Raw genomic sequence first — 12,456 nt, 5'->3', positions numbered from 1 at the left:
GAAATTGTGAGCACATCCAAAAAACTTTTGGCAGGTGCTCGATCAAACTAAGCACAAAAAGTATTCTCGTCGCTTGATAAACTTAAGATTGAGCCACTGTAGTCGCTTGGAATATTTTAACGATGCCTTTAATAACTTTTGGGGCTGGCAAGTTTCAATCCCTTAGAAGCCTATGGAGGAGTGATCCAGCTCTCAAATTTAATAAAAAATAGCTTAATATGTGTTCTGAAGATGAACGAAAGTCTTACGGGGTTGGAACAACATGAGGGTGAGTAATTACTGACAGAATTTTCATTTTTGGGTGAACTATCCCTTTAAAGCATTATACTCCTTCACGTCTATTGCAATCTCAAAATTCCGGCCAGTTGATAATACCTAGAATATCAAAATCAACTGCTAGCGGTAGATCCTTTTCCTATTTAGCACCAAAACTTTGGAACAATCTTCCTAACATTGTCCGGGAAGCAGACACACTGTCAGTTCAAATCTAGACTAAAAACACATCTCTTTGGCCTAGCATACACATAACACCTTATAGACTTCTATAATTCAATGTTAGGCTGCATAGTTTAGATCAGCCGGAACCGGGAACACTTCCCATAAATCCTGATGTACTTGGTACATCATAAGAAGGATTAAAGTCTATGCTAATATTAGTTTCTCTGTTTATCCCGACAACGCAGTCCTGAAGTGTCAACTAGTCTCTCCCCTGTGAAGGCCTCCTTCACTTTACCTCTGAACAGATAAAACGTTGTCAGGATAATTCCGGTTTGCGTGGCTACGCAGACGCGACAAATTCTGTATATATTATACATTATATATTATAATACATATATATATTATACATTTATATATTATACATTATTATACATAAGCCAGAAAAGTAGTTTGTTGAGGGTTGATTTGTGAAGGACTACACGCCTGCGCACATATATATTCAAACACGCATACCTATTGACTGAACACGTGATCCGCATGTGCACACCGTCTGCGTTTTCAAGGGTTTGCGTTTTTGAGGTTTGCACAGAGATAACGGATAATCGTTTGCACATTCGAACCTATTTCACAAGTTCATACATCAATTAAACAGAGTACAGATTATGCGTATTTGGCGTACTGTGCGGGGGGAGGGCTCCGAGCTTGGAACCCAGAGTACTCCCCCCGTTGTTGTAAGTGTATTTATGACTAGAAGTGAGGAGATAGGGTGGTGGAGGGATGCTGTTAAGCTGTCAACGAATGGAGGCAAGTTTGCTGGTGCTGTCCAAGTTGCCTCCAAGTTTGCTATAATATAATATAACATAATATAACCTATAATATAATATAACATAATATAACCTATAATATAACCTATAATATAACGAACGCAGAGATTTGGCGGGCTGGCGTTTTGAGAATAAGCCTGGTTGCTTGACCAGGATGGCCTGCTAGCTCACGAACGGGGAGCAGTCGTAATTGGAACAACCAGTCGGGAGGGCTCACGCCATTTCTTGACAGGAGCAGCTCACAGTGTCGGACGGGCGAGCCCTACCAGCCGATAAATGAGGAACAGCGTGATTTATGCCGCCTGACCAGGAGGGTCCGTGTTGCCTCTGGCAGGAGCAGCTCACTCTGCTAGGCGGACGGGCCCTACCGGCTGACAAATGAGGAGCAGCAAGATTTGGGAATGCCGGGGGGGGGGGAGCTAACGCCGCGGCTTGACGGGAGCTGCCGACCGGTGGGCGGGGAGCAGTGAGGTCAAAGATTGTCGACGGAGAGGGCCCATGTGGCTTCCGACGGGAGCAGCTCACGGTGTCGGGCTGGAGGGCCCTACCGGTCGGCAGCGGAGTGACAAATTTTGGAAGCCCGGCCGGGAGATGTCTTGCTGTCTCCGCTGGGAATCAATACCTGCTGGATGGGAAAGAGGAAGCCTAGATGCATGCTACATCTGCTGGGAGACCAATGCTCACTGGACAGAGAAAGAGGAAACCTAGGTGCATGCTACGTCTGCTGAGAGACCAGTGCTCGCTGGACAGAGAAAGAGGAAACCTAGATGCACATTACGTCCGCTGGGAGAACAATGCTTGCTGGACGGAGAAAGAAAAACAGATGCATGCTACCTCCGCTGGGAGACCAATGCTTGCTGGACGGAGAAAGAAAAACAGATGCATGCTACGTCCGCTGGGAGACCAATGCTCGCTGGACAGAGAAAGAGGAAACCTAGATGCACGCTACGTCTGCTGGGAGACCAATGCTTGCTGGACAGAGAAAGAAAAACAGATGCATGCTATGTCCGCTGGGAGACCAATGCTCACTGGACAGAGAAAGAGGAAGCCTAAATGCATGCTATGTCTGCTGGGAGAACAATGCACGCTGGACGGAAGAGAAAACATAAAAACTCTACCGGGAAAGTTCTCGCTGCGTCCTCTGTGAGACCAAATGCTCGCTGGACAAAAACAGGAAACAGGAACATGATTACTCGACCTGGAGATTTTCTCACTACTTCCGCTGGGAGACCAAATGCTCGCAGGAAGAGAAAACTTAAATGCTCTACTGGCAGAGTTCTCGCTGCGTCCGCTGGAAGACCAATGCTTGCTGGACAGAGAAAGAGGAAACATGGATGCATGCAACGTCCGCTGGCTGACCAATGCTCACTGGACAGAGAAAGAGGAAACATAGATGTATGCAACGTCCGCTGGGAGACCAATGCTCGCTGGACAGAAACATAGATGCATACAACGTCCGCTGGGAGATCAATGCTCTCTGGACAGAGAAAGAGGAAACATAGATGCATGCTAAGTCCACTGCAGCAGGAAAATGATTTAGCCAGAGAAACAGTAGGGGTTTTAAGGGGTGAGTTACGGGAATATTAATTTTGAATAGTGAGGTACTAGAGAGGAAACATCACTGCTGTGGCAGTGGAAAAAGTAGGCAGATAAACAGAGCTGCTGCGGGAGCAGAGGAGACATCACTGCTGCGACAGTGGAGAAAATTAGCCAGAGAAACAGAGCTCCTGCGGAAGCAGAGGAGACATCACTGCTGCGACAGTGTAGAAAATAGCCAGAAAACAGAGCTCCTTCGGGAGCGGAGGAGACACTGTTGCAACATTGGAGAAAATGTTGCCAGAGAAACTGAGCTCCTGCTGGAGCGTCACTGCTGCAGCAATGAAGCAAGTTTTACCACAGAACTGAGTTCCTGTTGGAGCAGGGATATAACACTGCTGCAGCAGTGAAGGCAAGGTTAGACAGAAAAACTGGAATTATATGAGAGCAGAAAGGACTGCTGCGAGAGTGGAGAAGGTTAGCCAATTTACCTTTTGCTAAGTGCTGCTGAAGGAGCTGTAGGCCACTGGTAGGGAAAAAGGTTAGAGGCAGCGGGAGGAAAAGGAAGTGTTAGCGGAGTGTCTGCGTCGTTAGCGGAGGTATCCTTACACTAGGGTCTGCAGGCCATGGACAATGGGGAGAGTTAAGAGACGGCGGGATGAAATGGCTAAGAAGGTTGAGCTTGCCCCATTAGCTGAGACAACCTCACACTAAGGGGAATGCATTCGTTGAGAGGAGCGGGCATTGTTGTATGGGATGCGGTGCCTGGAAAAGCCACGGTGTGTGGCTAAGAAAAGGGAGGAGGAGAGTGGGCCCTGGCGGGCTGATGCTCGTCTTCTTGCGCGCTAATCAAAGATGCGAGGAAGAAGAGGTGAGATGAAATCCTTGTAGGATTATGCGCATCTGAAGTTTAAGTGGCCGAGTGAAGATAGCAGTTCGCGTTTAGAACAGTTTAGACTGTCTGGGAAGGTGGAAGAGATCCGAAATATCCTATCGATTTTCCTTGTGCAGTGAGGCCTGGAGATCAACTGTATCCAAGTTATTGCCCAGAATTCAATGGATGAGGCTGAACCCATGGTTTTAACCTGTGCAATTGGAGTCCCGAGCTCAGCAGAAACTGTGCAGGGCTGAGAGATCGATTATTAAACGTTTGAAAATGTTCTTATTCTCTGTTTTTTTTTCATTTTGTTTGTTCTGAATCTGAAAAAACAATAGTGAAGCTGTGGGTTTAAATTACTTCAGATATAAAAATACATCTATGCTATAACTTTAAGTTTCGAAGCGATTTTGTAGATAAATTGCAGGACAGTGTTATAGGTTCTTAATGTGTGCAGTCTGCACGTAATGTGCGACCTACTCTTTACGTGTGAGTTTACTTCACAAGGTGGCATCGCATTAATGACGGCAAATAATGTACAGAAACGATTTAAAACGCATATTCCCTATTAAATTGAGTATCCAGATGACATAACTGGGTCGTGATTCAACAACTGAAGTGATGCGAAGTTCAGCCAGGGATGGAAAACGAGAAGGTTTTGAACTTGAGCACTCACGGAGTTGACCCAGCAGATGTTGAGAGTGTGGACTGGCCAGGACTGAGTCTGCGGCGCGTCTTACTTAGGGCCTGCTTCGGCGGCCTGACGCTGGAGGAAGGCCCGTTGCTTCGCGTGAAGAGGGCGGCATTGCCTTATTGTCCATTTTTCTATGGCAGGAATTATTGAATTGTCCGGTTTAGAGAAATACAAAGGAGATTGTGGAAGTTTCGTCCATGGTGGCAAGGACCCGTTTGTTTGCCCTTACGCCCAGGAAATAACGAGGATTGCGGCAAAGATTCCTGATTCTGAAGAACGAAAGATTCTTCATCGGACGGGAAGAGCTCGATTCGGACATGTTAGGAAGGTTATGTTACTGCGGGGCCAAACGCTGTTAAACTGTCCACGAACGGAGGTAAGTTTGTTGTATAAGTTATATACACACACCTCTTAACTCGTTTATTTGGTTGATTAACAGAGTGTGCTCAACGTGTGTTTAATTAGGTGTAATTATCTGAACGTGCTCCTCCCGAACTTTGTTAATAAAACATAATTTCAGGGAGTGCGTTCTTGACACACCAGGCACTGTTTTTAGTCTTGACACACCAGGCACTGATTGGCGGCCGGAGCGCGTTAAGGGTTTTTCTGTTAGAACAGTGTGTTAGCGACTCAATGATCTTCACAACGGAAGTGAATCAATCCAAACTAACTTTAGCTGGACAATAACTTTATCTTAGAGCTGTGGTAAAGCCTAAACAATCTGTTGAAAATTATTCAACCCATGGCAAGCATCTTTAGTACTTTGTAGGACACCATTTTCCTGTTATGATCTACTGCAAACGAGATGTATAACCAGACACCAGCTTCTGGCAGTGTATATGAGGAATCTTAGCCCATTCCTCATGAGCAATGGCCTCCAGTTCAGTAATATCCTTGGGTTTGCGTGCTGCAACAGCCTTCTTCAAATCCTACCAGAGATTTTCTATATAGGGTTCAAGTCAGGTGACTGTGATGGCCTCTGTAGAATCTTCCAGGACTTCTTCTGCAACCAAACCTTGGTGGATTTTGAGGTATGCTTGGGATCATTTTCCTGTTGTAAGGTCTAATGATGCCCAAGCTTCAGCTTAGTCACTGATGGCATGCCGTTTTCTCCTATAGATTTCCTGATACTTCAATGAATCCATCTTGCCTTCCGCATGCTGTAGGTTTCCAGTGCCAGAGGATGCAAAGCAGCCCCAGAGCATCACCAAGCCTCCACCACCACCATGCTTAAAGCCCCGTTCACACCGCCAGCGACATGCAGCGACAAAGCGACATGATCCCATTCATTTCAATGGAGCGCTGGCGACTTCCGGCGACACGAGCGACATTGACCGTTGGCGACAGAATGTGGGCGTGTCAAGCGACTAGAGACAAGCGACAAAAGTTGATAAATTTCAACTTTAGGCAAATGAGAAGCGATTTTTCGCGAGCGATAACCAATAGGAAAGAAGCCTTTCAGTGGAGCTCACGTCACCGTCTCGAATGCAGGCAAGACAGAAGAGTTTGAGGACGATTTCACTGTTTTATATGATTTGACTGTAACCACATATATGGATATAATAAAATTATGCATGGAAAAGAAACTGTCAACAGTCTCAGTGAGTTTAATTCATACATTTATAGTTCGAGTGGTGTAGTTTTATGGTGCAAGTGTAGCACTGCTGCAGTTCATTTTAGGGTTTCCCCTGCATTATGTTGACTATTAGGGACAAAAAAAATCGATTATTTGTCAAATTCGAATGATGTTAGTAATTTATGACAGTATGAGTGAGTTTAATTTGTTGATTGATCGATTGTTAATCTAGTAGATTATTTAATCTATGAACACTGCTTTGGTAATATAAAAACACTCTCCCAACAGCATATACTGTTTCTTTTGCTTGTGATGGTATTTTGTATAGATATGGCCAGACGCGCAGTCTACCAATAACATTAGAGCGACAGCACTACGAACGCCCACAAGCGACTTCACAGTACAGAGCCTAGCGACATACAGCGACAAAGTCGCTGGCGGTTCTGAACGGGGCTTAACTGTAGGCAGGATGTTCTTTTCAGGACATGCTTCATTCTTCCTCTAGACATACTACTGATCCATAGGGCTGAAAAGTTTCAGTTTTGTTTTAGTACGGGCTTTAATGTGTAACCTGAAACCTCAGTGCCTGTTGCCACCAAGTCTTGCTGCAGGTTTTTTGCAGTCACTCATGAGATTTTCTGAACCTGCCTTCTCAGAAATCTGGTTGCAGCCATTGTAGATCCCTTTTTCTGATTTGCAATGGTGATTTGAATAATTTTGATTACAACCATATACCCCTGTGTTTCAGTCTTTGTTTTTCGGTCATTGTCTTTAAAAGTTTTTGGTGAAGCTGTTACGTTTCTGTTCCCCTTTGGATTGTGTTCTTATTTGTTTGGATTGTCTTCTCTGTTTGGATTATCTTTGTTTTCTGTGGATTCATCAAAAATGTGAAATTAAGCCTGAAATTAATTTATGTGGAGAGTGTACAGAAACTTGACGATTTTCTTTGAGGAATTAGCACCAATAATTATAAAGATTTACAGAACTGGACATATTGGAACTGGACATATTGGAACTGGGAGTTTGAACCCTTATACCCACAGCACTTTTAGATATTTTCATCTCAATTTGAATTATCATCTAAAACAGTACTGAAGAACCCAGAATTCCACTGAGTATTTGTTAAATATAAGTACATTTTTAACTGTTTGTTCTAGGCTACATAGGGGCGCTAAATGAAATGTGGTCATTATTTATTTTGTCATCAGTATTTCTGTTCTGAAGCTCCTCTCAACAACTAATAGGATTATACAATATGATATGAAGTTATATCACAGAACATTAGGCTCTCCTGAGCCTGTGTAATCATGAGCAAAAGACAATTTTTGAATGTGAGTCAGGCAGAATGTTTTCGTAAAGGATAAATGTACACATATATTTAAGAAATGTTTCATAAATGAAGCCGTTGTTCCCTGTTGTGTTTGGTTCAAGTCAGCATACGCGTTATCATTTATCATGAATAGCTGAATCTGATTGGCTGGAATATACAGTTTACGTATACACTAAACATATTTAAAGATTTCTGAGCTTTTACAAGCAATGCAAACTGATGGCAGAATTTTGTTTATCATATATCTGAGTAATTTTTTGTTTGTTAGTCATGTTACTTAAAAAAAAGAAGTTGTAAATCATCTAATATTATTTGTGAAATAAATTTTAGAGTTCTAAATCTACTTCCCTTATTTGTTAATATGATCCACAACCATTATATAATGTATTTTAAACTCATATAAATGCACTCAAGGTAGGCAATAAACACGAGAAAGCCTCTATAAAACTGGTTTCTGAAAAAAAGGTCCTGTCAGACTACAGGCAGAACTGGGGAAAATGTGATCATTAGCTGTAACCTGCTTCAGTGGTGCAGTAAAGTAGAAAGATAACGTTCCTCACAACATGTTTCAATTAAAAAAGGATCCAAAAGACTGCAATGTCTTCATCCTTATATTGAATCTTGTCCTAAAATATTCTTTTTAATAATAAAAAAAAGCAGATTTGTGCTTTATGCAACTATAAAGAGTATGTGACAGAATGTTTTGTATAAAGCAAATGCACTGTGGAAGACATGACTTGATTGAACTGACCAAATTTGTACCTGAATGAATAATTTATGCCATAGGATTTAGTTTTTCTTCAGTGTGGAATTACCCTGTATCACTTGAATCAGATAGAGAGCTGTGCAAAATCATTTCACCTATCAATCACCTACAGTATTCGAAAATGTAAATCTCTGCAGGAAAGTTTTCACCATTACAAAGACTCATTAATACTTCCCAGCTTCTTTTCTTATGACTGAATGTTTTGTCAAATAATTGTACCTTCAGGGGTACAATTTTTACCATCTGCCCCTTAAAGATAGATAACTATGTTAATATGTACAATTACTACTATATGAACCTTTAAAGGTAAATAAGATTCAAAGTTGTCCATTTAAGTAGTGCGCTAATTTTTGGAGAGTGCAAATTATTCAAATCTTTCTTTTATTGTTGGAGACTTTGAGACAGAAAGAACTTCCATAATGTTTTCAAGGGTTTTCAACCTTATGTTTATATATATATATATATATATATATATATATATATATATATATATATATATATATATATATATATATCCTTGCCTTTTGTTTGCTTTTCTACACAAGCCATGACCGCAGGTTATGGAGGAAGTATCACACGATTTTTATAATTACATTTTGAAACAAGGATTGATTTTAATTTCAAACCATTTGGTGAGTCATGTTCAGTCTGCCTCAATCGCAAATTTGTTTTCTCCCAAATACAGGGCTCTCAAGTTTTATCAAAAGTTTAGAGTGAGATTTAGGGGAGTAGCCACCCAAATATTTGCAGCAGCGGTCCCTCGACCCAACCAAATTCGCTTCAATTTTTGCTAGCAGTTCAATTTTGCCTATTGTTCATAATTGACCCGCACAAATGGAAATTATAACAATAGTTAAATCTGATAAAAAGACAAATTCATCCAAATAAAATGAATAGTTATATTTAAAAAATACAAATTTATTGAAAAATAAAAATAAATTTGACCCCAAACAAGCCAAATGAACATCAGTGCTCAATGTACATAACATTGTGTCATAACAACTTGCCCTGAGCATGTATGTCAAGACCCAAACCGGTCACCTTTACATGGGTCATCGGATGCCCATTTTCGACAAGTTGGTATGATTCTTTTGGGTCTTCATGTAAAGTTTGTAACATACTTTGGTTAAAATTTCTCAATGGTTGTGTAAAACAACACCCTTTTTACCTCTTCAAAAACAGCTCTGTTCACAGTGACCCTTTCGGTGCATGTCTCTTTAAATGATAATGAGCAACAACTTTTTGGCTTTTTGAGGATTAAAAAAAAGTGAATGGATTTTTTTCATTGCATGGTGATTGTGTCCACACTCTGCAAAGACACGTTTATTTGTAAATACCATATAAAAGTGTATTTTGCATCCGATGACCCCTTTAAAAGCAGTTGGAGAGTTTTTGAATGCATCAAAAATAATTTAACACGAATTTGGCTACACTCCTCAACATCAGCTCTCACTGTCTTTGATCACACGCAAGAGATATCGTCCAGGAATCGTAAAATCAAAATGCTAAAAATAAATAAAAAATAAATGAAGATGTCCGCAAACCGCATTCATCAGATCGTGCTCTTTCAACTTCCACTCCGTGTGTGCGCGTGTTGTCTAGTAACGAACGTGCTTGCAGCGGGAACACATAATCTACCCGGAAACAACTAATTCTAATTTCTGATTGGCTGGTAGCTAGGATTTAACTCTGTATAACGACTCGGTTACTAACGTAACCTCGGTTCCCTGAGAGGAGGGAACGAGTATTGCGTAATGCTTACGCTATGGGAAAACTCCTTTTCTCGAGAAATATTGAAGTCTTTATGTAAAACGCATTGCAGCTGCACAGCATACAGCAATGAGCGAGGCAGCTCGGTCATTGGCTGTGCTGCGGCAACTTGCACGAACCAATGACAGGGCGACTCTGAACCCGCTTCCAATGAGCGTGCTTCGCGTCCACGCGTGTCAGAGCCCACCAAGATGGGCGTGGCCAAGGGCTATATATTGGGCGCCCCGTCGTCTGAGTTCTTTAGGTTCAATCGACTGAAGCAAATTGACCAAGCACAAGCACGGCAGATTACGCAATACTCGTTCCCTCCTCTCAGGGAACCGAGGTTACGTTAGTAACCGAGTCGTTCCCTTTCGAGAGGTCTCTCCTATTGCGTAATGCTTACGCTAAGGGAACGCCATGTAAAATGCCGTGCGTGCTGACTTCGCTTCTATTAAGCCGGAGGCCGGTGCCTGAGCTTTTGAGCGAAGTAATTATCCAACGAGCCAGCCGAAGGCGGGCTTTATAAAGGGACAACGTGGAACGGCCCAAAGGGCGTCCAAAGACACACACAAGCACATTTTTATGTACTGTCATGTATGAAAAATCCTCCACATCAGATGCAAAGATGTGATTCTATGAGGGAGGAGACAATGCTCAGCATGTACACACCCCAGCCTATGCATAGTTAGACCGACAGTATGTTAGAGTGCAATGAGGGGACCTGTAGATTATAAAACCTGATAAATGTGGACGGTGAGGCCCAGCCTGCAGCCGCACAAATATCTTGAATGGGTATCCCACTCGACCACGCCCACGAGGAGGCCATGCCTCTCGTAGAGTGAGCTCTGATGCCCAAGGGGCACTGAAGGCCCTTGGCTTCATAAGCCAGCGCTATAGCATCAACTATCCAGCGCCATATTCTTTGCTTTGACACAGCCAGACCCTTAGTGCGGCCGCCAAAGCATACGAACAACTGCTCTGTCTGTCTGAACAGGGCAGAACGTTCCAAATATACTCTGAGTGCCCTGACCGGGCAGAGTAAATTAGCGTCACTTTCGTCTGCTGGGGACGATAGCGCGGCCAAAGATATCACCTGTGCTCTGAAAGGAGTAGAGAGCACTTTAGGAATATACCCGTGTCTTGGCCTGAGGACAACCCTGTTGTCGTTAGGTCCAAACTCCAGGCAGGTAGCGCTTGATGACAGCGCGTGCAGGTCGCCCACTCTCTTGACCGAGGCGAGAGCCAGCAAGAGAGCAGTTTTGAGCGAGAGCTGTTTAAGGTGCACAGTTCGGAGGGGTTCGAACGGGGCACGCTTAAGTGCGTCCAGGACCGTGGCCAGGTCCCAAATCGGCACCGAGGGGGGGCGTGGGGGATTTATCCTCCTGGCGCCCCTCAGGAAACGACGTTTCCTCTAGTGTGCGTCCTTCGACCGGTTCATGTGATGCCGCTATGGCAGCCACATATACTTTGAGCGTGGAGGGGGTGCGGCCTGCCTCCAACAGCTCTTGTAAGAAAACGAGCACACTCGGTACTTCGCATGTCTCAGGATTCAGGTTCCTGGACTTGCACCAGTCACTGAACACCTTCCATTTCTGGGCATATAAGCGCCTCGTAGAGGGCGCTCGCGCCTCAGTGATGGTTCTCAACACTCCACTGGGGAGGTTCCCGGGAATCCGTTGAGGGGCCACGCATGGAGGGCTCACAGATCGAGGCGGGGATGGAGGATCGTCCCGTTGGCCTGCCTGAGGAGATCTAGCCTCAGTGGAATCGGCCATGGGGCAGATTGTATCATCTGCATCAGTTCTGGAAACCACGTCTGGTTTTTCCAGAGTGGGGCTACCAGGAGCACTGCACATTTCTCCTCCCTGATCCGACTGATGACCTGAGGTAGCATCGCAACCGGAGGGAAGGCATACAGCGGGCGGCTCGGCCAGACTTGGGCGAGCGCGTCCGTGCTCTTTGAAAAGAAGAGAGGGCAGTGCGTATTTTCCCTGGAGGCAAAGAGGTCGACCTCTGCTCTGCCAAAGGTTTGCCATAACCACTGAATCGTCAGGGGGTGGAGAGACCATTCTCCTGGGAGAACTTTGTCTCTGGACAGCATGTCCGCTCCCTGGTTCAGAACACCTGGCACATGCGCTGCTCTCAGCGAGCGCAGGTTGCGCTGGGACCATAGGAGGAGCTCCCTGGCCATCGAGTGCAGGGAGCTCGATCTGAGTCCACCCTGACGATTTATATGCGAGACTACCGTCATGTTGTCCGTTCGGACTAGGACGTGCTCGTCCTTCAGGTACGGGAGCAGGGCTCTGAGAGCCAAAGCGACCACTTTCAATTCCAGACAGTTTATATGTAGGCGCTTCTCCGGGTTTGACCACAAGCCGGAGACAGGCCTGCCCTCGTAAAGGGCCCCCCAACCTATTTTGGAGGCATCTGTCGTGATCATTTTTCTCCTTGTGTTTACACCCAAACTCACGCCGGACTGATACCAGTCGACAGCTTTCCAGGGCGTCAGGGCTTTTATGCAGCCGTGATTTGCTCTGATTAAAAAGTGGCCCGAGCGCCACGCGTGGGTGGGGACACGGCCTTTGAGCCAGCGTTGGAGAGGACGCATGTGCAACAATCCTAGCTGGAGTACAGCTGATGCTGAGGCCATGAGACCGAGCATC

This window comes from Siphateles boraxobius, unplaced genomic scaffold (genome assembly GCF_051911475.1).
Source record: "Siphateles boraxobius isolate OS27281-9 unplaced genomic scaffold, OSU_SipBor_1 17, whole genome shotgun sequence".
Classification (NCBI taxonomy): domain Eukaryota; kingdom Metazoa; phylum Chordata; class Actinopteri; order Cypriniformes; family Leuciscidae; genus Siphateles; species Siphateles boraxobius.
Note: the sequence above shows the minus strand (reverse complement) of the source record.